The sequence below is a fragment of the Megachile rotundata genome, chromosome 13 (assembly GCF_050947335.1).
Source record: "Megachile rotundata isolate GNS110a chromosome 13, iyMegRotu1, whole genome shotgun sequence".
NCBI lineage: Eukaryota > Metazoa > Arthropoda > Insecta > Hymenoptera > Megachilidae > Megachile > Megachile rotundata.
Genome location: NC_134995.1, coordinates 522,501 through 527,500, shown reverse-complemented (window position 1 = coordinate 527,500; position 5,000 = coordinate 522,501).

Genomic DNA, 5,000 nt, shown 5'->3' with positions numbered 1-5,000 from the left:
TGACTGACTCCGTCCCAGCCTCTGTCCCTGTCTGTCTCTGTCTCTGTCTGCGTCTGCCTGTCCCTGTCTCTGTCTGTCTCGGTCTCTGTCTGCGTCTGTCTCTGTCTCTGTCTCTATCTCTATCTCTGTCTCTGTCTCTGTCCCTGTCTCTGCCTCTGTCTCTGTCTCTGTCTCTGTCTCTGTCTCTGTCTCTGTCTCTGTCTCTGTGTCTGTCTCTGTCTCTGTCTCTGTCTCTGTCTTTGTCTCTGCCTCTGCCTCTGTCCCTGTCTCTATCTCTGTCTGTTTCTGTCTCTGTATCTGTCTCTGCCCCTGTCTCTGTCTATGTCCCTGTCTGCCTCTGGCTGCGACTGTCTCTGTTTGTCTCTGTCTCCGTCTATATCTGTCTCTGTCTGTCGCTGTCTCTGTCTCTGCCTGTCGCTGTCTGTGTGTGTCTCTGTGTGTCTCTGTCTCTGTCTGTCGCTGTCGGTCTCTGTCTCCGTCTCTGTCTCTGTCTCTGTCTCTGTCTCTGTCTCTGTCTCTGTCTCTGTCTCTGTTTCTGTCCCTGTCTCTGTCTCTGTCTCTGTCACTGCCTGTATCTGTCTCTGTCTGTCGCTGTCTCTGTCTCTGTCTGTCTCTGTCTGTGCGTGTCTCTGTCTCTGTCTGTCGCTGTCGGTCTCTGTCTCAGTCTCTGTCTCTGTCTGTCTCTGTGTGTCACTGTCATTTCTGCCTCTGTCTCTGTCTCTGACTGACTCCGTCTCTGTCTCTGTTTCTGTCTGCGTCTGCCTGTCTCTGTCTCTGTCTTTGCCTCTGTCTCTGCCTCTGTCTATGTCTCTGCCTCTGCCTCTGTTCGTTTCTGTCTCTGTCTCCGTCTCTGTCTCTGTCTCTGCCTCTGTCTCTGTCTCTCTCTCTGTCTCTACGTGTGTCCGTTTCTGTCTCTGTCTCTGTCTCTGTCTCTGTCTCTGTCTCTGTCTCTGTCTCTGTCTCTGTCTCTGTCTCTGTCTCTGTCTCTGTCTCTGTCTCTGTCTCTGTCTCTGTCTCTGTCTCTGTCTCTGTGTCTGCCTCCCTCTATGTCTGTGTCTCTGTCTCTGTCTCTGTCTCTGACTGACTCTGTCGCTGTCTGTCTCTGTCTCTGTCTGTCACCGTGTCTGTCTGTCTCTGTCACTGTCTGTCTATGTTCCTGTCTGTCCCTGTCTGCGACTGTCTCTGTTTGTCTCTGTCTCTGTCTATCTCTGTCTCTGTCTGTCGCTGTCTCTGTCTCTGCCTGTCTCCGTCTGTGTGTGTCTCTGTGTGTCTCTGTCTCTGTCGGTCTCTGTCACTGTCTCTGTCTCTGTCTCTGTCTCTGTCTCTGTCTCTGTCTCTGTCTCTGTCTCTGTCTCTGTCTCTGTCTCTATCTCTATCCCTGTCTCTGTCTCTGTCTCTGTCTCTGCCTCTGTCTCTGTCTCTGTCTCTGTCTCTGTTTCTGTCTCTGTATCTGTCTCTGCTCCTGTCTCTGTCTATGTCCCTGTCTGCCTCTGTCTGCGACTGTCTCTGTTTGTCTCTGTCTCTGTCTATATCTGTCTCTGTCTGTCGCTGTCTCTGTCTCTGTCTGTCTCTGTCTGTGTGTGTCTCTGTGTGTCTCTGTCTCTGTCTGTCGCTGTCGGTCTCTGTCTCAGTCTCTGTCTCTGTCTCTGTCTGACTCTGTATCTGCCTCAGTCTCTGACTGACTCTGTCGCTGTTAGTCTCTGTCTCTGTCTGTCTCTGTCTCTGTCTGTCTCTGTGTGTCACTGTCATTTCTGTCTATGTCTCTGTCTCTGACTGACTCCGTCTCTGTCTCTGTCTCTGTCTGCGTCTGCCTCTGTCTCTGTCTCTGTCTCTGCCTCTGCCTCTGTCCGTTTCTGTCTCTGTCTCTGTCTCTGTCTCTGCCTCTGTCTCTGTCTCTGTCTCTGTCTCTGCCTCTGCCTCTGTCTCTGTCTCTGCCTCTGTCTCTGTCTCTGTCCCTGTCTGTCGCTGTCTCTTTCTCCGCCTGTCTCTGTCTGTGTGTGTCTCTGTCTATCTCTGTCGGTCTCTGTCTCTGTCTCTGCCGCACTCTCTGTCTCTGTCCCTGTCTATCTCTGTCTCTGTTTGTCGCTGTCTCTGTCACTGTCTGTCTCTGTCTGTTTCTGTCGGTCTGTGTCTCAGTCTCTGTCTCTGTCTCTGACTGACTCCGTGTCTGTCTCTGTCTCTGACTGACTCCGTCTCTGTCTCTGTCTCTGTCTGTCTCTGTGTCTGTCTGCGTCGGCCTGTCTCCGTATCTGTCTCTGCCTCCCTCTCTGTCTCTCACTCTGTCTCTGTCTCTGACTGACTCTGTCGCTGTCTGTATCTGTATCTGTCTGTCACTGTCTCTGTCTGTCTCTGTCTCGGTCTCTGTCTCTGTCTCTGTCTCTGTCTCTGTCTCTGTCTCTGTCTCTGTCTCTGTCTCTGTCTCTGTCTCTGTCTCTGTCTCTGTCTCTGTCTCTGCCTCCGTCTCTGTCTCTGTCTCTGTCTCTGCCTCTGTCTCTGTCTCTGTCTCTGTGTCTGTCTCAGTCTCTGTCTCTGTCCCTGTCTCTGTCTCTGTCTCTATAACTGCCTGTATCTGTCTCTGTCTGTCGCTGTCTCTGTCTCTGTCTGTCTCTGTCTGTGTGTGTCTCTGTGTGTCTCTGTCTCTGTCTGTCGCTGTCGGGCTCTGTCTCTGTCTCTGTCTCTGTCTCTGTCTCTGTCTGACTCTGTCTCTGCCTCAGCCTCTGACTGACTCTGTCGCTTTTAGTCTCTGTCTCTGTCTCTGTCTCTGTCTGTCTCTGTGTGTCACTGTCATTTCTGTCTATGTCTCTGTCTGTGTCTCTGACTGATTCTGTCGCTGTCTGTCTCTGTCTTTGTCTGTCCCTGTCTCTGCCTGTCTCTGTCTCTGTCCGTCTCTGTCTCTGTCTGTCTATGTCCCTGTCAGTCTCTGTCTCTGTCCCTGTCTGTCTCTGTCTGTGTGTGTCTCTGTGTGTCCCTGTCTCTGTCTGTCTCTGTCGGTCTCTGTCTCAGTCTCGGTCTCTGTCTCTGACTGGCTCCGTCTCTGTCTCTGTCTCTGTCTGCGTCTGCCTGTCTCTGTCTCTGTCTCTGCCTCTGTCCCTGCCTCTGTCTCTGTCTCTGCCTCTGCCTCAGTCCGTTTCTGTCTCTGTCTCTGTCTCTGTCTCTGTCTCTGTCTCTGCCTCTGTCTCTGTCTCTGTCTCTGTCTCTATGTGTGTCCGTTTCTGTCTCTGTCTCTGTCTCTGACTCTGTCTCTGTCTCTGTCTCTGTCTCTGTCTCTGTCTCTGTCTCTGTCTCTGTCTCTGTCTCCGTCTCTGTCTCTGTCTCTGCCTCTGTCTCTGTCCCTGTCTCTATCTCTGTCTGTTTCTGTCTCTGTATCTGTCTCTGCCTCTGTCTATGTCTCTGTCCCTGACTGACTCTGTCTCTGTCTGTCTCTGTGTGTCTCTGTCATTCCTGTCTCTGTCTCTGTCTCTGGCTCTGTCTCTGACTGACTCTGTCTCTGTCGGTCTCTGTGTGTCTCTGTCATTTCTGTCTCTGTCTCTGTCTCTGGCTCTGTCTCTGTCTGTCTCTGTGTGTCTCTGTCATTTCTGTCTCTGTCTCTGTCTCTGGCTCTGTCTCTGTCTGTCTCTGTGTGTCTCTGTCATTTCTGTCTCTGTCTCTGTCTCTGGCTCTGTCTCTGACTGACTCTGTCTCTGTCTGTCTCTGTGTGTCTCTGTCATTTCTGTCTCTGTCTCTATCTCTGTCCGTTTCTGTCTCTGAATCTGTCTCTGCCTCTGTCTCTGTCTCTGTCTCTGCCTCTGTCTCTGTCTCTGTCTCTGTCTCTGTCTCTGTCTCTGTCTCTGTCTCTGTCTCTGTCTCTGTCTCTGTCTCTGTCTCTGTGTCTGCCTCCGTCTATGTCTGTGTCTCTGTCTCTGTCTCTGTCTCTGTCTCTGTATCTGTCCCTGTATCTGTCTCTGTCTCTCTCTGTCTCTGTCGCTGTCTCTGTCTCTGTGTCTGTCTCTGTCTCTGTCTCTGCCCCTGTCTCTGTCTCTGTCTCTCTCTCTGTCCCTGTCTCTGTCTCTGTCTCTCTCTCTGACTGACTCCGTCTCTGTCTCTGTCTCTGTCTCTGTCCCTGTCTCTGTCTCTGTCTCTCTCTCTGTCTCTGTCTCTGTCTCTGTCTCTGTCTCTGTCTCTGACTCTGTCTCTGCCTCTGTCTCTGTCTCTGTCTCTGTCTCTGTCTCTGTCTCTGTCTCTGTCTCTGTCTCTGTCTCTGTCTCTGTGTCTGTCTCTGTCTCTGTCTCTGTCTCTGTCTTTGTCTCTGCCTCTGCCTCTGTCCCTGTCTCTATCTCTGTCTGTTTCTGTCTCTGTATCTGTCTCTGCCCCTGTCTCTGTCTATGTCCCTGTCTGCCTCTGTCTGCGACTGTCTCTGTTTGTCTCTGTCTCCGTCTATATCTGTCTCTGTCTGTCGCTGTCTCTGTCTCTGCCTGTCGCTGTCTGTGTGTGTCTCTGTGTGTCTCTGTCTCTGTCTGTCGCTGTCGGTCTCTGTCTCAGTCTCTGTCTCTGTCTGTCTCTGTGTGTCACTGTCACTTCTGCCTCTGTCTCTGTCTCTGACTGACTCCGTCTCTGTCTCTGTCTCTGTCTGCGTCTGCCTGTCTCTGTCTCTGTCTCTGTCTCTGTCTCTGACTGACTCTGTCTCTGTCTCTGTCTCTGTCTCTGCCTCTGTCTGTCTATGTCTCTGTCTTTCTCTGTCTCTGTCTGTCCCTCTCTCTGTCTATGTGTCTGTCTCTGTCTCTCTCTCTGTCTCTGTCTCTGTCTCTGTCTGTCGCTGTCTCTGCCTCTGCCTGTCTCTGTCTGTGTGTGTCTCTGTCTATCTCTGTCTGTCTCCGCATGTCTCTGTCTCTGTCTGTCTCTGTCTGTCTCTGTCTGTCTCTGTCTCTGTCTCTGTCTCTGTCTCTGTCTCTGTCTCTGTCTCTGTCTCTGTCTCTGTCTCTGTCTCTGTCTCTGTCTCTGTCTCTGTCTCTGTCTCTGTCTCT